Source organism: Maniola hyperantus, chromosome 19 (assembly GCF_902806685.2).
Source record: "Maniola hyperantus chromosome 19, iAphHyp1.2, whole genome shotgun sequence".
Lineage (NCBI taxonomy): Eukaryota > Metazoa > Arthropoda > Insecta > Lepidoptera > Nymphalidae > Maniola > Maniola hyperantus.
In genome coordinates this window covers 5,518,907-5,540,361 of record NC_048554.1, presented here as the reverse complement: position 1 = coordinate 5,540,361, position 21,455 = coordinate 5,518,907, and the positions used below count along the sequence as shown (strand labels likewise).

The window sequence follows — 21,455 nt, the reverse complement described above, 5'->3', positions numbered from 1 at the left end:
ACATGTCCCTCAACAGGGTGGAAATTTCGACCGGTTAGAATTCCACATGATTGATAGAAAGTTTTACTAATATTGCCGACAAAGCATTTTGTCAAAAGTCGAGATATTCAGACCGACCAACTTTCATACAGTACGCGGCCGAAAGTGATGAACATCGGCCTTTAGAATGACATTTCATCTTTCTAGAGCGTTGCCTCTGTCACTCATACCCATATGACGTTTTGTCGGTCTCAACGACCAAGACAGTGCTCTATAATTCTGCTATCTCCTTCTAAAGATGGATGTTCATCACATTTGGCTGCGTATTGTACTTTCGTCGTAGGTTTTTGATCACTTGAAAGCTAACAGCATAGGCTTATACCAAATGAATTCACTTGTTTGCAACTTTACAATACTAAACTAGCGGCACGCTATGATGGCCGGTTTGACGTTTGTCCGCTCATGAAGTTCCGTATTAATTGATAACGACTTTGAAGGAAATAATTGTATTACTTTATTGACGATAGTGATGTGCAGAGATTCATAAATTTTATCGAATGTAGTTTTAGGTTTAGGACTCAAAATTTATTTATTAAATTGATTTCTTAAATGTATACAAGTGTAGAAAAATCAGTTTGCACCATTTAAGGGGTGAATGTACTTGTGAATATGAACAATTTTCACTATGTGGACAAACCTCTGAAATCGCAAAAAAATATCAATAAATTTTTAAAAATGGAATCTAATACGATCGTCACATAGGATCGCTGGCTAGCACAACTACTACCTCCGGCAAACTCGCGTCAATGCTCAATGCAAAACAAAGCAGTTTCGAATTGACGTTGCTTCGAAAAGTATAAACTGTCAGTGCAATGCGATTGTGATATAGTTTTGACCTGGCTTTGGATTTCAAATATTGATACTGCATTACTGTTGACCCTTGCTCGTTAATTTGGACTCTGTTCAAGCCCTTTGTTGTGGATTTCGTCGATATGACCGAACGTACGCAGAGAACTGTTCTAAATAGTCAGACACGTGAGTTCCTAATACGCCTTCGTAACTATTTCGATCGTGAAGCTCAAAATGGAGGGCCAATTTTACCTATAACGTCAGTGGTTGAACGCGTAGCTGATGCGCTTAATATTGGACAACGAACTGTTAGACGGATAACTAAAAAAAATATGGCGAGACTGGCACAGAAGAAAATAAACTTCACACACCAAAAAAGAGAAAACGAGCAAAACCAGTCGTAGGCATCGATAGCTTTGATGCCGATGCTATCCGAAGACATGTTTACGGCTACTATTTACAGAAGGAGTATCCAACAAGAAAAAAGTTGGTGCATTCACTGAAGGAAGCTGGATTATTCTTCGGTGGGGAAAGTTCTTTAACGAAGATTTTGAAGACCATTGGATTTCGATACAAAAAATGTAACAAACGCAAAATATTGATGGAAAGATTTGATATAGCGATGGCAAGGTATACTTTTTTACGGCAAGTGAAAGAAATCAAAATTGGCAAAATGTTGTGTTCTTGGATGAAACATGGCTTAATGCTAACCATACTGTAGGCCGTTCTTGGAACGATGACACAGCAGCATCTACTTCCAAAGTTCCTGTAGGAAAAGGATCGCGACTTATAATTTGTCACGCCGGAACCATCAACGGGTTTGTCGAAGGTTCTCTCATGGCTTTTGCGTCAAAAACCACTGGAGACTATCATGAAGACATGAATGGAGAAAAGTTTACTGAATGGTTTACCTCAATGTTGTGTAGCCTCCCTGAACCATCTATTATAATTATGGACAACGCCCCATACCACTCGATGCAAATTGACAAGCCACCTGCCCAATCCCAAAAGAAAGCTGATATCGTCGCATGGCTTCGTAAAAATGGCGTAGATGCAAACATGAATATGTTAAAAGCGGAATTAGTACGTCTTTTAAAAGAAAACAAACCAACCAAGATCCGATACGTCATTGACGAAATAGCATTAGAACATGGGCACAGAGTTATACGGTTACCGCCTTACCATTGTGAGTATAATGCGATTGAGTTGGTGTGGGCTCAAATTAAGGGATATGCTGCAAGACACAATACAGAACCCCCATTTACCACAAAAAAAATGCTAAAATTATTAGAAGAAGCTTGTGAACATGTGACTAAAGGAGACTGGGAAAAGGTTGTGAATAGAACTGTTAAATTAATAAGGGAAGATTATGAAAGAGATGTGAAAATAGATAATATTATAGAAAACGAACATATAATTATTAATGTATGTGATGATAGCAGTGACGACAGTGAAAATAGTAGTATGGACGAATCTGATTAATTATGGCCTTTTGTGGCACCTTTTTCGGTATCTTTTGTATTCATATGTTTCTTGTGTGCATATAAAGTATGTATATTCATTTTCGTTCAAATATTCAGTTCGTTCAAATAAATTAAATAAACATATACATTTTTGTTTTATTAAACCTATTTAATCAGGTACAAAAACAAAACTTAATTGTTTTTTGTTCGAGAATAAATTGACATTCCACATCACTATTGTAATGTGTCAAACCGGCCATCATAGCGTGCCGCTAGTGTAAGCAACTTACATAGAACTTCTTTAGAGCGCCAATCGCAACAACCACAAGAAAACAAATCCATTGGTGTTACTAAACTCGAATTAAATAAATAATAATAAATCTACTAACAAAGCCAAGGATAGTGGAAAACTTAAAAAAAATTATAATTAACCATTAATAAACACTGCTGTTCAGTCAATAGCAAGGTCAATAATTACAAACATGACAATGACAAAATTATGACATTAATTAATTTTTTAAGGATTTCAGATTGAAACTGAAACCAATATCACGACAAGGTTGTCCTTAAACATTATGGCGCACTCATTGAAAATTGTTGGGCATATAAGTTACGCAAATTGCTATTGCGCTGGAATCATGTCTCATTAACATAGAAATGACGTCATTTTAACATCATTTGACGTATATTTAAGTAAAAATAATATACCATCAACAAGCAGTGATAGCCTAGTGGTTAGGACGTCCGCCTTCTAATCGGAGGTCAGGGGTTCGATCCCCGGGCACGCACCTTTAACTTTTCGGAATTATGTGCGTTTTAATTAATTAAATATCAGTTGCTTTAACGGTGAAGGAAAACATCGTGAGGAAACCTGCATGCCTGAGAGTTCTCCATAATGTTCTCAAAGGTGTTAAGTCTACCAATCCGCACATGGCCAGACTATGGCCAAAACCCTTTTCACTCTATACCATCAGCTCGAAACTTCAGTCTAGTGCTGGCGGCCACGCGTATTAGCAATTTGCGGGACCTACCTATACAAATGTACATATATTATATAAATGTAGTAGGTATATTATGTAGCATGCGGTAGCTCTCATAACACAACTAAAAAGCTTCATGCTTTTGAGTTTCTTATGAATATGATACATCACATAGACACTGATTGTATACCAGTAAAATAGCTTTCATCTCCTTCCTTCTTCAACCCTAAGATATAATTTAGTATAACTATCCTTCAATAGTAAACAAGACCATTTTATAAACGACTCGAGACACGAAAAACAAATACCGAGCCTTGAGCTAGTTAATACATCGATGAGTTAATGTTATACATCTCTCAAACATTCTACATTACAAATTGGGTATGAAGAAAATAAATAATTTAATTTTTTGCGCAATAAAGATTTCTGTCTTTCAGAAATAGGTCATGAGTAAGTGGGTGGAAATTAATACGCCTAGAATTTTCTGTTCAAAGGGACGCGATGTTTACATTACGCTATTTCGCCATTTTTACGTTCTTATTATTGGTAGATATAGATTTTAAAACTAGCAGTTGCCCGCGACTTCGTCCGTGTAAAATTTCTGGTTTCTCATGAGATCTGAAAATTTCCCGCTGCAAAAGGCCTCACTTCACTTACCTACTCACTCAGTCTCACCTTACTACTTACTTCAAAAACATAGGACTTTCATGTAACCCCCCATTTCACCCCCTTAGGGGGGATGTTCTCGAAACCGTTTCTTAAATAACATCTACGTCCTAGAAGGAACCTACCCGCCAAATTCCAAGTTTGTAGACTTTATAGTTCCTGAGATTTCGTGATTAGTCAGTGAGTTAGTGGTATTTCGCTTTTATATATTTAGATAATACGCAGCTTCACTTTTAAAGATGATTTTTATAATAATGTTTGTGTAACAAACTACACCACATACGTGGTGTAAGCACATGCTAGAACTAGGAGTCAGCTTAGCTTATTACTATAATTCGCCCCGCACACCCGTACAGACCCCGCGCTAACCCGGATAGCACGGGCGACGTGCGGGGCGTCCCACCGTGGGTATACGTACCCATTTGGGTATGAAACCACGAAACCTTCACAAGTTTTTGAAGCTATTATGCGACAGTCAACAAGACAAGACAAAAAGTTGTGAGACTAAAGTCCCTATTCGTGAGCGTGTGCTTAATTGCAAACACGCTCCTATCGGGCGATCGTTCATCGTACGCGATCTCGGAGCTCGTAATTAAAGCAGCAAGGCGTAATTGCTTTCCCTAATTGAAATCGACACGAACTATTAACAAACCGATAAACACTGTCTACTGCACTGCACTGAAGAACAATTATTTCCCCCTGCGCGATACTTTTTAGGGTTCCGTACCTCAAAAGGAAAAAAGGAACCCTTATAGAATCACTTCGTTGTCTGTCTGAATGTCAAGAAACCTATAGGGTACTTCCCATTGACGAAGAATAAATAGAAGGTAGATCTTATATCATACTTAGGGGAAAAACCGAAAACCGTGAATTTGTAGTCTCATCACACCAGTGATATGAAATGCTCTTATAATAAGTCAATGCATCACACAAAAAAATAAAAATATGTTCATGAACAAAATAATTAGTATATTTTCAACTTAAGTAAGATTACCATACCAAGTGGCATATCCTATGAAATGAAAGGGCTTTACTTGTACATTCTAAAACAGATTATTTTTTTAATTTTATGCTTTTGTTTTTGTTTTAAGTTTTTGTTTTACCGTACAAATGTCGAAAAAATGCGACTGTAGTACTGAACCCTCGGTGCGCGAGTCTGACTCGCACTTGGGCGGTTTTTTATATATAGTGATCTGCATAATATTTATAGGAATAGGCATATATAGAATAGAAAAGTGATGATGGCCTAGTTGTTAAGACGTCGCTCGGTCTCTTATTCGGGAGGTCGAACGCCCGACCTCTTGGGCACGCACCTCTAACTTTTCGGAGCTATGTGCGCAATTACATATCACTTGCTATGCTTTAACATTGAAGGAAAATATCGTGAGGAAACCTGCATACCTGAGAGTTCTCCATAATGTTTTCCAAAGTCTGTAACCTCTGCTAATCTGCACCGCCCGTGGCGGATTATGGCCTAAACCCATCTCATTCTGAGAGGAGACCCGTACTCAGTAGTGAGCTGGTAATAGATTAATAATGATGATGTTTTTTTTTTTTAATAGATATAGCGAGCAAACGAGCAGGCGGGTCACCTTTATAGATATAGAATATAGACGGATACGGATTACGGATACTTACGGATGGATTTACTAAAGTTTTTAAAAAATTCGAGGATAAAATAAAAAAATAAAATAAAAATCTTTTTTATTCGAATAAACTTTTAAAAGTACTTTCGAATAGTCGGATGCATCTACCACTGGTTCGGAATGCCTTTCCTACCGAGAAGAACCAGCAAGAAACTCGGCGGTTGCTCTTTTCAAATATTTGATATAGGTACAAGATTATGCCATGTATAAAATAGTATTTGCAGTCTTGTGCGTCGCCGGAACGAGCTGCAGGTCAAATCCACGCTCTTTTATCATTTAGATAATCTTCAATTGTGTAATATGCTTTTTTTCAGGAGCATATTTTTAATAGATTTTTTAAACTTGTGCAAAGGTAAGTCCAAAATAGTTTGCGGGATTTTATTATAAAAGGTAATACCCATACCCACATATGACTTTTGGACTTTCCTGAGGCGGAAGGCAGGAGCTGCAAGTTTGTCTCTGTTTCTAGTTAGCCTATTGTGTAGATCACCAATTTTCTTGTAACTAAGAATATTTTGTCTTACAAAAATTATGTTATTATAAATATATTGAGAGGCTACTTAAGTTATAAATTGCGCGTATTGCCCTTTTTTGTAATACAAAAATTCTCCCAATATCTGCCGCTTTACCCCATATTAAGATTCCATAAGGCATAATACTATGGAAGTAAGCAAAATATACTATCTTTGCGGTTTCCACGTCAGTTAACTGCCGAATCTTTCTAACAGCGTAAGCGGCAGAGCTCAATTTGCTAGCAAGAGTTGATATATGGGTGCCCCATTGAAGCTTCGCATCTAAGGTTATCCCCAAAAATGTTGTAGTCTCTTCTATTTTCAATGTATCGTTATTTATCATTAAATTAATGTTACTTGTGTTCTTGGTATTGGGCAGTGCGAATTCAACACACTTAGTTTTTTTGCATTTAAAAGTAAATTATTTACGGTAAACCAGTGAGTTACCTGAGATATGGCACTATTTACATCGTCAAAATTGTCTTTATTTCTATCAACTTTAAAAATCAAAGACGTATCATCAGCAAATAGTACAATATCGCAAGATAAATTGTAGGTAGCCTATGTCAGTGGCGTGCAGCTCATAGAGGCATAAACGCACTGCTTACCCTCATTGTAATAAGTCAATGCTTATTTTTCATTTTAACCTGCCGTAAAATAAGTTCATACCTAAATGCATACCCTGGCTTGAAGTCCTGTGCACGCCACTGGCCTATGTCTGACTTCCGGATGCAAGTGCATTTACACTTTGTATCAAATGGTCTTCGTGTTGACACTATATCGACAGATGTCTCATCAGTGATCACGACGACAGAGTCTTCTCCGGTTGGCCGAAGGCCAAGCGGGGGTACGGGCCTCGAGGCGTAGCCTCCTTACCCGGGCAAGGCGCGGGGTATTCAATTACCCCGGTGTTGGTCTTCTAGCCGGAATTTCACCGGCTAGGGCCCGCCATCTTGGCTTGGGGCCTCGTGGCTGGTTGTGTTCCCCGCGCTGAGGGCGATAGAGTCGTCGTGGCGCGCGGGGGTGGTGTCTGGTCCGGTCGTGATCTCCGCGTTGCGGACGATAGGCTGGCCATCGCGCGCGGAGATAGTGTCAATTCCGGTGGGTCTCGCGTCGTCATCATCATCGCTAGGATCGCCTGCGTGCCACGCTAGTGGTGGCGGTCGTAGGAGTTCCCGAGGCAGAGGACGCCCGGTCGGTGGTCGAGTGGTCAGCGGAGCGATGCCGTGAAGGTGTGTGTAAGGTCCGTAGTCCGCGCGCGCAAACATGCGCCGCGCAAGTGTACGGACGTACTCCTCCACGGTGGGCGTCTTGAGGTCGCGATGAATGACATCATTCCTCACGTACCTCGGCGCTCCTACGATCATGCGTAGGCACTTGTTCTGCTGGACTTGTAAGCGGCTCTTCTGGTGTGTCATCAGTGATCAGTCATCACTAACATTTAGTTCCGAGTACGCTCACATGACACTCACTGCTGCTCTCAGCGCTAAAATGGCGAAAATCAAGTAGCTTCAAAAACAGGTCGGCAATCGCAGGTCCAGCGTGTATTACTATTAATGAAGGTCAGTGCTAAAACAGCATTTCAAACGAGACCACGTACACTCCTAATTACATAATATTGTCGAACAACACAAACATTTTCATTTGTGCGGATTGTGTATTTGCATGCGATATTTCGTGTCAATTTCAATTAGGGAAAGCAAACGTGCCTTGCTGCTTAATTGCGAACTATGAGAACGCGTATAATCGAACGATACTCATCCATACATGAGATTGAGCGATTTGCAGATTGCAATTCAGAAATCTATACTAATACTAGATGATGCCCGCGACTTTGTTCACGTGGATTTAGGCTTTATTAATATCCCGTGGGAACTCTTTGATTTTCCGGGATAAAAAGTATATTATGCCTATGTCCTTCTCCGGGATGCAAGCTATCTCAGTACCAAATTTCGTCAAAATTGGTTGAAAGGTTGGGCCGTGAAAGACTAGCAGACAGACAGACACACTTTCGCATTATTAATTCGCATTTATAATATTAGTATGGATTATAAAGAGGTACAGTTTGAGAGTTTGTTTGTAGGGGGATCGATTTTGAAAATTCTTTCACCAGTAGAAAGCTACATTGTTCCTGAGTGACATAGACTATAATTATTTTACTACAAAAAAAACGTGATTTCACGGATGAGGGCACAAACGCCCTTACTGTGTGCTTGTGCACTATAATATCTCCCGCGCAGGTAGCTAATCTTTGTGGAGATTATATTACGATACTTATTAATATCAAGTTGCGACCCGAATTTTTCTAAATAGCCGAGATCACCGTAGTTAGGGCCGCGTTTTATACAAAATAATGATATAGTCAATCGAAATTATCATTAGTACTATCATACTAAAAGTGTTTCCATTGACTGCAATTATTGAGAGAGAGAGCCAGCGCGTGTCAGACCTTCGTTATTTTATAAAAGCTGAAAGATCCTCTGTGTATTGTCCCCAACACAGGCAGGAACGATGTCTGGCAGGGGATTGCCACGATACTAAGTGTCTGGCAATGCATGACGTGATTTCTAATAGGTACTATTCCGAAGAAATATAAAAGCCAGCTTTTCTTTTTATATATTTAGACTAGCTTATGCCCGCGACTCCATCCGCGTGGTCTACATAAATTTCAAACACCTGTTTTACCCCTTTAGGGATTGAATTATTAAAAATCCTTTCTTAGCAGATGTCTACGTCATAATAGACTGCTCGGCCCGATCCGTCCAGTAGTTCCAGTAGTTTATATAAATAGATAAGAACCCAAAATATCCGTACGTTGAATTATTTTTCAAACCTAGCAATGGGACTATCGCCATTGGGCCCATTTGGGTAAAAAGGACAGGGTCATTGAAGCTTTTTTCGATTACAACCTATAGAATAGTTTCAAAAGTTTGGAACGCTTTTACCAAGTAAGAATTGCTGACATAAGGTGAAATGAATCCTCGAGCCTCGGATTATGTAAATTCTATCATACCCTCATTATCTGAGGGTTTTACGCAAACTACTTTAAACTTCGTAAAACAAATACCTATGTGTGTAAAGCGTGATAAGCAACTTAGTAATTTGTTAGGGCTATGTAAAGCTGTGATAGCCTAGTGGTGAGGACGTCCGCCTTCTAATCGGAGGTGGAGGTTCGATCCCGGGCACGCACCTCTAACTTTTCATAGTTATGTGCGTTTTAATTAATTAAATATCACTTGCTTTAACGGTGAAGGAAAACATCGTGAGGAAACCTGCATGCCAATTCTCCATAATGTTCTCAAAGGTATTGAAGTCTACCAAATCCGCACATGGCTAGCGTGGTAGACTATGGCCAAAACCCTTCCCACTCTGAGAGGAGACCCGTACTCTGTAGTGAGCCGGTGATGGGTTGATCATGATGATGATGATGTAAAATTAGTAACAAAACAATCATTAGACGTTGCTAATGTGATGTGTTGTAGAGCTGATAAGAATTTTGCATGCAGATAGAATGATGTAGGATTTTTGAAAATTCAACCCCTGGGTGTGAAATAGGACTTTGAAAGTGTAGTCCACGCGGACGAAGTCGAAAGCTTAAGCTAGTATTAAGCTAGTATTATATAATTTTACCCATCTATGGGTTTCAAGCTATTATGCTTGGAAATTATCAAGATAATTCAATGTAGGTTCAATCAATTTGGTTTGCAGTTGGATTAGAGACAATTTCAAAAACCGGCCAAGTGCGAGTCAGGCTCGCGCAATGAGGGTTCCGTACTACAGTCGTATTTTTTTGTCATTTTGCACGATAATTCAAAAACTATGATGCATAAAATAAATAAAAATCTAATTTAGAATGTACAGGTGAAGACCTTTCATATGATACCCCACTTGATATAGTCACTCACTTCGAAAGTTGAAAATACTAATTATTAGTTGATGACCACAATTTAATTTTTTTTGTGTGATCTAACCCTAAATTCACGGTTTCAGATTTTCCCCCAAATGTCAGCTATAAGATCTACCTACCTGCCAAATTTCATGATTTTAGGTCAACGGGAAGTACCCTGTAGGTTTCTTGACAGACAGACAGACAACAAAGTGATCCTATAAAGGTTCCGTTTTTCGGTTTGAGGTACGGAACCCTAAAAATCAACATTATACTATTATTGAACCAATCGGTGTAGCCTGTTACAACAGATAACAGTTCGAGCACACTGCCCAAGCCCTTACAGAATGGCTGAGTTAGCGTACATTATGCGATCCAGAGTAAATTTACATTAGTGAAGCTAAAGTAAACTTTGCCAAGCCTTTCTCTATATTGTATAGAAGCATAGGCGTTACTTTGCGGAATACCATGATATACAATGAACGAAAATCTTAATCAGTACCCATATTATAAATGTGAAAGTGTGTTTGTTTGTTGGTTTGTCATTCAATCACGTCGCAACAGAGCAACGGATCGACTTGATTTTTGCATAGTATAGTTAAAGACCTGGAGAGTGACATAGGCTACTTTTTATCCCGAGAAATCAAAGAGTTCCCACGGGATTTTCAAAAATCTAAATCCACGCGTACGAAGTCGCGGGCATCAGCTAGTAAACTAATAATACACGTAGGTACTGTTCTTAGAAAAGCCATCACCAAATGTAATTGAAGAATACCAAACCGAAACAATAAACTAACATATACCAATTCATCCAGCAAAAAGGTAAAGGAAAAGCAAAAAGACATAAATGTCGTCTGCAAACAAAACAACTTTAGTCAGCACAGTAGTTGTATAGTACGCGACAGGTCGAGATTGCAATCGGGGTGGGAACGCTCCGCACACCCGCACAGCCCGCGCGCTAACCTGGTGCGGGCGAGCGCGGGTGACATGCGGGTGTGCGGAGCGGCACCCCGCCTCGTACCCCGATTGCCATTTCAACCTGTCGCGGACTATAAAGTATAGACGAACCACCACATGTTGCTCATATAAAATTCACGGATCTAACTTGCAAGCCACGAAGTTCAGTAAACTCTAGAATCTACATACTGAAATTAATTCTCTCTGACGCTGCTTGTACTTTTGTACAGTGATCTCCATATAAATCTACACGAAAATATTATCTTTATTTTGGAGTTATTTTCCTTTTGGAATACGTTACTCCAAAAGGCTACAGTGTACCTACATAAATTTATATACTGACTTACATGAACACTTGAACAGAGAAAAACAAATAAACTAACAAACATAGAGACAAGAAAGCGCGTTAATATTGCGTTTTCATCTATGTAGTTACAATTTATTTCAAAATTTCAAGCCTCTAGCTCATCGGGAAGTTAGTTTAAAATCGATTACAAGATTTGTTCCGGGCTGACAAACAAACAAACAGACAGACCGACAAAAAGTGTTAAAAATAGGTAGGTATCATCTTATCTAGCTTATCACAAAGACTTAACGATTACATTTTACTCTCGTCTATAGACTTTCCAAATATATCCAAGAGGAATCTAAAACATCAAAACGAACTCCATGGCGCAGTGGTAAGCGCTGTGGTCATATTAGTGGGAAGTCCCGGATTCGAATCCTGGCAGGGATTTGCAATTTTATAATTTCTAAATTTCTGGTCTGGTCTGGTGGGAGGCTTCGGCCGTGGCTAGTTACCACCCGACCGGCAAAAGCCGTACCGCCAAACGATGGCATGGGTTTATTAAAAAAAATTGCTGTAGCCCGCTTCCATCTTAGACTACATCGTCACTTACCACCAAGTGAGATTGCAGTCAAGGGCTAACTTGTATCTGAATATGTAAATAAAAAACTCAAATATTTAACGCTGACTGTACCTACCCTGAAACTGTTGGTTAAACGTCCATATTAGGTACTGACTCGCATATATTTTAACCGTTAAACTTTTGTACAAATTGTTTTAAATTTAAAGAAAGCATCTTATAATTTATATTCTTTTTTCGGTTTTAGTTAAGTAAGTATACAAAGTTGAAAGATTAATAAAGATTAAAGAATAATTTAAATGCTCTCTAAAGCAAACTTAACATAAATTTATCTTAGATAAGATTAGCATTTCTTTAAAATTTTAATTTTATAAATGTTCAATCACGATATTCTTCTAATTTGTTAACTTTTCATGTATAACATTAGTTCCACGACTTTGTCTGTGTGATATTATAAATTATTTGTAGCACTCGGGGATTATGTAGCTATCACTGCCCCTATTATATTATATGCGAAAGTGTGTTTGTTTGTTGGTTTGCTGGTTTGTTGGTTTGTCCTTCAATCACGTCGCAACGGAGCAACGGATCGACCTGATTTTTTGCATGGGTATAGTTAAAGACCTGGAGAGTGACATAGGCTACTTTTTATCCCGAAAAATTAATCAGAGAAATCAAGGAGTTCTCCCGGTATTTTTAGAAATCTGAATCCACGCGAACAAAGTCGCGGGCATCAGCTAGTCTAGAATACAGAAGTTGGTACTCTTTATAATATTAAGCAGCTAATATTTTTTTATATATTTTTTTAAAAGAATATTAATCATGTGAAATGACTAATGTTAAATATTACCCTTTCCTCTCCAACTAAGCGTCAGGCTTGTGCTAGGAGTAGGTACGACAACAGTGCAACGGGCGGGTTTGAACCGTCGACCTTTCGGTTTTCAGTCCACTCCTTTACCGGTTGAGCTATTGAGGCTCCATACTAGGTATCTATAATTAGTACAACAAAACTTTATTTACTTAAATATGTGTATAGTTCTTGCATTTCACGTAGGCGGGTGGCTCATGATTGTGTAAGTCGTATCGGTACAAGTAAGGTTAAGTAAATGTGTGCGTTTGCGAGCGCTTGCTCGCGACTGATTGGTCCGACATGCACGCACACTTACGCAATGTCCATGTATACGACGTAACCACAAGTAAAGTTCACTCGCCTTCGTGAATTGCAAGAACTGTACCTACTACTGTCACTTATTTTGCCCATAATATTATCACCATTGGCCCGTTCCAAACAGCTCAGATACCTATCTCTACTATAATTTATTCAAAGATGAATCAAGATAATAGCCGTCGTATCTTTTATATCCTGTCAATATTCATACGAAATTAACACACTGGCTGGCATTTGAGCACGTGCCAAGCTAAGTGACTGAACAGGTTAATAAAATGATAGCGAAATACTCGTAAAATTAATTGAAATATACGATAACCATTAACTCGATGTGGCCTTCTCAAGTTCGCGAATTAATTATAATATTATTGGAATCAAATTTCATTGTAGCATCGCGCGTCGCCTCGATGCGTAAAAAGCTCACAACCGAATGGATCTGGAACTATCCAGCTACTTTGGATAACCAGGCAGACGTATTATATTAATAACCCTTGCAATTTACTTTGTATTCATTAAAAAGCTCTACAATTTTGTAGAAACTAGAAATACATACTAATCCCACAGGATTTTTAAAAACCAGTAGGTAATAGAGATCTCTACCAGTGACTCTTGGCAACGGGAAAGGCAGTAAAGGAAGAAGAATAGGTATAACGAAGAGTGGGACATAATAATTTACGTAGAAATTGGCCAAATTCCGCACACGAACGATTCCGTACCTTCGTACAAGAAATAACACTATTTAATTTTTCAAACCTCATGGCGGCCATTTTTAAATGTTTATTATTTGTTGTTATAACGACACTCTGGGAAAATTTTAGCTCTCTACCTATTACGGTTCACGAAACACAGCGCGCTGATAAACAGACGGACGGACAGCGGAGTCTTAGTAATAGGGTCACGTTGGCAACCTTCGGGTACGGAACTCTGAAATGATATATGAGCGATGTCAGTGAGATGTCAATGAGAAAAATTTGCTCGTTTCAAAATTTTTATTTATTAAATATTTGGCTCGGTTATTCTGGAATAATATTGGCATCAAATTGGCACTTATTCGCGAAATACCCCGTGGTATTATTTTCACGCCTGATATGCGATACTAACAGCACTTTTTGTTTCAGGGGCCTCAACGGGCAGCGCCTGCTCTGCAGGCCTCCTGGTTGCCGCTGTCGGGGCTCCGCGCGCTTATAGACGCTATTGTGTAGTGTTTTAGTGTTTTTATTTTTACGTGTTTCGAAGTATGAACCCCAGTGCTTCTCAAGGTGAATACCTAGAATGCCCCCACTGTAGCGATGGCAGGCAGTTTAAGGGTCGCAAAGGCCTTAATATTCACATCGCACGTTGTCACGGACCGCCTACACGGCCTCTTACTTGCCCAAATTTGATGTGCGATCAAACCCAATCAGGAAGCGATAACCAGGTACCATTTGAAATTTTATTATCCAAATACAGTCAAAATATTCCATTAATAAAACGCATTCCGCGAGGAGCTAGGATATCGTTAGCTAGATCCTTATCACATACAATCCAAAATGTGCTATCAAATTCACTTTTAGATTGGCAAAACCTCTTTTTTTTTGCATATAGACATTTCTATGTTAATAAGTCAGAAATCGGGTCGCTATGTACAAAATTAAAAAAAAATAGTTTGGCTGATCGCGTTTTTCCAATCCCTGACTGCTCATTTCGAACACAAAATTACAATTTGAAGAAAATTGTGGAAAACAAGGTTATGGATGGGGATCTTAAAAACGCCGCCCGCATTTTGTTTTCTAGTGATACACTGGCTCCATTCAATGATATAACGCTGGAAGCCTTACGTGACAAGCATCCCTTACCAAATACCGATTCTGTGCTGCCAGATCCACCTTCTAACACTTCTTATTTACAGATAAAGGATGAAGAAACTTACGCTGCGATAATGTCGTTTTCTAGTGGCTCTGCTGGTGGCATGGACGGCATAACGCCACAACATCTTAAGGATCTTGTGGGAGTTACTGCTGGGGACGCCGGCAAGGCGCTACTGAGCGACATTACCAGACTATGTAATTTCATGTTATCTGGCGAGGTAAATTCATCCTTTCTACCATTCCTTTATGGCGCGAGGCTTTGTGCTTTCAATAAGAAAGATGGTGGCATCCGTCCCATCGCTGTTGGCTGTACTTTTCGCCGTTTGGCGTCAAAATTAGCGTGTAGTCACATAGTCTCTACCCTAAAGGATAAATTCCAACCTATTCAAGTTGGATTCGGCAGTAAAGGAGGTTGTGAAGCAGCAGTTCATTCGGCTCGTACTTTCTTAACGAATGGCGAGGTTGAGGTACTGCTGAAAGTAGATGTAAAGAATGCTTTTAATTCTTTGGACAGGGCAACTTTGCTGACAGAAGTCTCAACGCAACTTCCTGAAATTTACCCATATGTTTGGCAATGTTACAGCTCTGCTTCTAAATTATTCTTTGGAGATAGCGATATTAAGTCTTCTGTAGGCGTTCAGCAGGGGGATCCTTTAGGTCCGGCCCTGTTCAGCTTAGGGATCCATAACCATATCTCAAATTTAACATCTAAATTTAACATATGGTATCTTGATGATGGAACCATTGGGGGCAACGTGGATGACGTTCTAAAAGATCTTAATCATATTAAGCAACAGTTTGGGAAAATTGGTTTAGAACTTAATTTTTCGAAATGCGAATTGTTTTTTACAGAAAAACTGTCGCAAGAAAGAATTCTATTGGCCTCTGAATTATTCAATGAAATTTCACCTAATATTAAAATACTTGATAAACGTTCACTTTGCCTTCTCGGTGCTCCTCTTTATAATGAATCCATACAACCACTCTTGGATCAAAAAGTCAGAACATTTTCGGCTAATACCGACAAATTGGGCACTCTAAATTCTCACATTGCATTTTCGATCCTAAAATATTGCCTTTTTGTACCTAAATTAATTTACATTCTCCGCGCGAGCCCAATTTGGAAATTTCATGGACTACTCGATAACATGGATGCCACCCTTAAAAGTACACTAGAACAAATTCTAAATTTAACTTTTGATGAGCACTCCTGGAACCAAGCAACTTTACCGGTCAAGTACGGTGGCATCGGCGTGAGGAAAATTTCCAGTGTAGCTCTTCCGGCTTTTCTGTCCTCTGTGCATAGTATAAAAGAGCTTAGCTCTCAAATTCTCAAATCCAATTCATCATTGACCTATGCCACAGAGGCCCTAGAGAGTTGGAAGGTCAGATGTCCCAATGTCGACATCCCGAAGGAACGTACTACACAAAAACTTTGGGATTTGCCATTGGTTCAACTGACACATACGAATTTGGTTCAAAATCTTACAAGTGACAGAGATCGTGCCAGGCTTCTAGCATTATCCGAAAAGGAATCTGGGTATTGGCTGCATGCTTGCCATCAAAAAATCTCGGCACACTTTTAGATAACGAAAGTTTTCGTGTGGCTCTAGGTCTCAGATTGGGAACACCACTGTGCCATCAGCACAGATGTCCGTGTGGAAAAGAGGTTGATAAATTTGGAATCCACGGACTCTCTTGCCAAAGGAGCTCCGGTAGGCTGTTTAGGCATGGCTCTCTTAACGATACAATTAAAAGAGCTCTTGCCACCATAAATATTCCTGCGCTCATTGAGCCGGCAGGGATTAGTCGGGATGATGGCAAGAGACCTGATGGATTGACGCTGGTTCCCTGGGAACGGGGACGGGCGCTAATGTGGGACGCAACTTGCGTTGACACATTGGCCCCGTGTCATATCAGGAAGACAGCATCAAGACCGGGAGCCGCAGCAGAAACAGCTGAAAACGGCAAGCGGCGCAAGTATGCCTCTCTTATAGAGAGTTACATTTTTGTGCCGTTTGCCGTGGAGACCCTGGGGCCATGGAGTCTTAGTGCAAAAAATTTTTTACGAGACATTTCACCGCGATTAATAGCCTCAACTGGTGACAGAAGGGCTGGCTCATTTTTTGCGCAGCGGATCAGCCTGGCTGTCCAGCGCGGAAATGCAGCCAGTATTCTTGGCACCATTCCACGCGGTCATGATTTATATAGTAATTAGATAAGGCTAGCTTTAAGTTTTATTGTATTAAAAAAAAAAAAAATATACGTAGGTATTTATTTTTCTTTGGTTTTTACTTGTCGTCATTTGTAGAGATGTTCTGTTACAACAACGTGTTTGATCTTCACTAATATGGATAAAGCTGATATCAAACTTCAAACAGTGTTATATGGATCAAAAGAAACCTAATCCCCCACCTTAAATCACTCCTCGTGTCAGCATAGCACGTGTATGAAACATATTATCTACTAGCTGATGCCAGCAACTTCGTACGCGTGGATTTCGATTTTCAAAAATCCCATGGGAATTCTTTTATTTTTCGGAATGAAAATTAGCCTATGTTACTCTCCAGGTCTTCAACTATATCCATGCAAAAAAAAACAGGTGCGGTGTGATTGAAGGACAAGCCAACAAACCAACAAACGAACACACTTTCGCATTTATAATATGGGTAGTGAATATGATTCGTACAAGATATTGGTGATATTGAGGACGCATTTTAACAACCACAACAGTCCACCAATCCGCACATGGCCAGCGTGAGGGACTATGGCCAGAACCCTTCTCATTCTGAGAGGAGACCTGTGCTCGGTAGTGAGCCAGCGGTGAGTTGATCATGATGATGACATCATAACATGACAAGTGTCTTAACAGGTTGTCCGAACAACAAACTGTATTTAAGCACCCACCGTCATGAATTTTCTCGCTCAAGAAACGTACAATCAATGTATGATTCCGTATCTATGCCAGGTTAGGCCGTTATCATCTTAGACTGCATCATCACTTACCATCAGGTGAGATTGCAGTCAAGCGCTAACTTGTATCTGATTTTAAAAAAATGTCACTGAATAATATCATTTCAATATATGTTTTTCGTCGTAGAAAATTTCATGCTTTCCACTTGATTTCCACTAGGGGTGAATGACTCTTGATGGGCTTACAATAGATGTGAATGACACCAATATTATAAGAATTCACGTGGACTAAAGCTCCCGACGGAAAATTGCTTCCAATAATAATAAATTGTTCTATACTCCATTCAACTAATCCCTCTCGAGTCCCGTCTTTCCATGAGTACCTACCTACAACAACAATAGGGTACATATCGCAAAGAAAATTTAGGTTTAGTACTTTCAACTGGCTATGCCTGTAAAGGGTTCCTTTTTTCTCTGGACATACGGAACCCTAAAATAATGGTGGTTATGACATCTTATAACCGCCATGAGCGATAAGACCCCGTTTGCATGCTATAATAACCTAGTCTTCTTAAGACTTTCCTATTCTTAATTCGGACGTCTTATAATACCCGCAACTTCGTCCGTGTGGATTTAGATTGTCAAAAATTCCATGGGAATTCTTTGATTTTCTGGGATAAAAAGTAGCCTATGTCATTTTCCAAGAAAGTATAGTGTAAAAATCAGGTCGATCCATTGCGGAGTGATTGAAGGACAAACCAAAAATACACAGTATCGTGATTATAATATGGACAGTGATTTGCCGATAACACCTAAACGAGAGCTGATTGCGTTATCAGATCATGTTGTTTATACAAATTAATGGGTAGGACGTAGGTGCTTAAACTGTCGATCGACATCACTCCCTCAAACTGGGCACTGGTAGTAAATTGCGTTTATGAGTTTGAACGCTGACGCGACAGCCATTCGGGGCCGGTCGCCCACACATTGACGTACTACAGATGTCTGATTGTGATACTGATAACATGGACTAAGAGCCCCTGAGAGCCAGACCTTTGTAATTTTTAAAAGCTTCCCTCCCTGTGTTAGTGACAATACGCAGAGAAACTTTCAGCTTTTATAAAGTAATTAGCTTATGCTCGCTTGAATAAGCGAATTGGTTGGAACAATCACATGCTTGTAATATATTGTTTAGTTTATACTTCTACATGCATGTGTGTTCATGAATACGTTTACACGCATCACTTGTTGAGCCGAATGGAATAATACTAAGAATTGTGGTTAGTGTAATTGCCATTGACTTTTAGAACATAATAGCTTATGCTCGCGACCTCGTCCGCGTGGACCACACAAATTTCAAATCCCTATTTCACCCCCTTAGGGGTCGAATTTTCAAAAATCCTTTCTTAGCGGATGCCTACGTCATAATAGCTATCTGCATGCTAAAATTCAGCCCGATCCGTCCAGTAGTTTGAGCTGTGCGTTACTATCTATCAAGTCAGTCAGTCAGTCAGACAGTCACCTTTTAATTTTATATAATTAGATTGGTTGAGTATAACAATAGGTATACTTACCTAATACCTACTAAAATTGCATAAATTGAAGAACATTTTAATGAATCTTTACATCATCAGCATCAAGACCGGGAGCCGCAGCAGAAACAGCTGAAAACGGCAAGCGGCGCAAGTATGCCTCTATTATCGAGAGTTACATTTTTGTTCCGTTTGCCGTGGAGACCCTGGGGCCATGGAGTCTTAGTGCTAAAAATTTTTTACGAGACATTTCACCGCGATTAATAGCCTCATCTGGTGACAGAAGGGCTGGCTCATTTTTTTTGGCGCAACGGATCAGCCTGGCTGTCCAGCGCGGAAATGCAGTCAGTATTCTTGGCACCATTATATTATGTATTATATATGTACCTATGTATATCTTTATCTATATATTATTATTTAGGCATTCCTGTGCCTATTAATATACATATTACTTGTATTATAATTATTATCTTTATGTTCCCTAACAACTTACGTACACCTTAAACACAGTTTCACTAGCCTTTAAATCCTCTTCAACCTAGTTGCCTGGTAGAGATCGCTTCACAGCGATAAGGCCGCTAATTGTATATTCTTCTTTTACATGTTTCTTTTTGTGTCTTTTCTTTTTGGTGTACAATAAAGAATATTAAACTAAAAAATCATTCCACGTGGGCATGATTTGTATAGTAATTAGATAAGGTTAGCTTTAACTTTTATTGTAATATTTTCATTAAAAAAATCTTTACATTAAAGTAAATGTTATTGGAAACAAAGCTTTAATAAAGATCAAAATGATTAAAAACCGTAGTGTCTCCAGGGTAGGTATATCACTTTAATTTCCTTTTAAAATATTTACTGGAGAGAATTTTATGGCGTATAAAAACAAACGCCGTTTCACGAGGCAGTTTATTTGGGCGTGACGTTATCTAGCTTTTATTCGATACTCTCGATATAAACTCTTCAATCAATTGTTGGAATTTAAAGCTTTGTCATAATTACTTGGGTCATTTCCCATTTCAATCAACCCCTACTCCGAAACAGTGACATTTTTAGGGTTCCGTAGCTCAAAAGGAAAAACGGAACCCTTATAGGATCACTTTGTTGTCTGTCAGTCTGTCTGTCTGTCTGTCCGTCTGTCTGTCAAGAATCCTACAGGGTACTTCCCGTTGACCTAGAAACATGAAATTTGGCAGGTAGGTAGATCTTATAGCTGACATTTGGGGACAAATCTGAAAACCGTGAATTTAGGGTTAGATCACACAAAAAAAATTAGTGTCATGAACTAATAATTAGTATTTTCAACTTTCGAAGTGAGATAACTATATCAAGTGGGGTATCATATAAAAGGTCTTCACCTGTACATTCTAAAACAGATTTTTATTTATTTTTATGCATCATAGTTTTTGAATTATCGTGCAAAATACGAAAAAATACGACTGTAGTACGGAACCCTCATTGCGCGAGCCTGACTCGCACTAAAATAAATAAAAATCTGTTTTAGAATGAACAAGTGAAGACCTTTCATATGATACCCCACTTGATATAGTCACTCACTTCGAAAATTGAAAATACTTATAATTATTAGTTTATGACCACAATTAAATTTTTTTGTGTGATGTAACCACAAATTCACGGTTTTCAGATTTTCCCCCGAATGACAGCTATAAGACCTACCTACCTGCCAAATTTTATGATTCTAGGTCAACGGGAAGTACCCTGTAGGTTTCTTGACAGACCAACAGACAGACAGACAGACAAAGTGATCCCATTAGGGTTCCGTTTTTCCTTTTGAGGTACGGAACCCTAAAAATCAAGACAGGCTTTACTAGAAACATAATATTTAGTAAAGCATTTGCACACAGCGTGATACGTTGTTTTATGTATGTTTGTTAATTTAAATTAAACATTTAAAAGCAATAAAAGAAACATTTAATAATCTTATCTCTAACATAATTAAACTATCGTCATATTATACTTAAATGTAATTTCCATAAACTGATACAAATTGGAACGTGTAAGATCAAGGCCTTACAATATGTATGTGTTATATTATGTATAAAGTAACAATCTGTAATACAAGACCGAACTGAAAATCTTTTTCGTACCTATATCAATACTTATTATTTAAGTAAGTTACGTACAATACTAAGTGGGATAAAAGGATAATTTATTTATAAACATAAATCTTAAAAAA

At 38.9% G+C, this 21,455-nt stretch overlaps 1 protein-coding gene across 13 annotated transcripts in view; it reads right to left on the bottom strand.

Moving 5' to 3' along the window:
- The window catches only part of Pde11 (Phosphodiesterase 11), a 232,146-nt gene that overhangs the window by 100,949 nt on the left and 109,742 nt on the right, over positions 1 to 21,455 (bottom strand). The gene's annotated exons all lie outside the window — the stretch shown is intronic.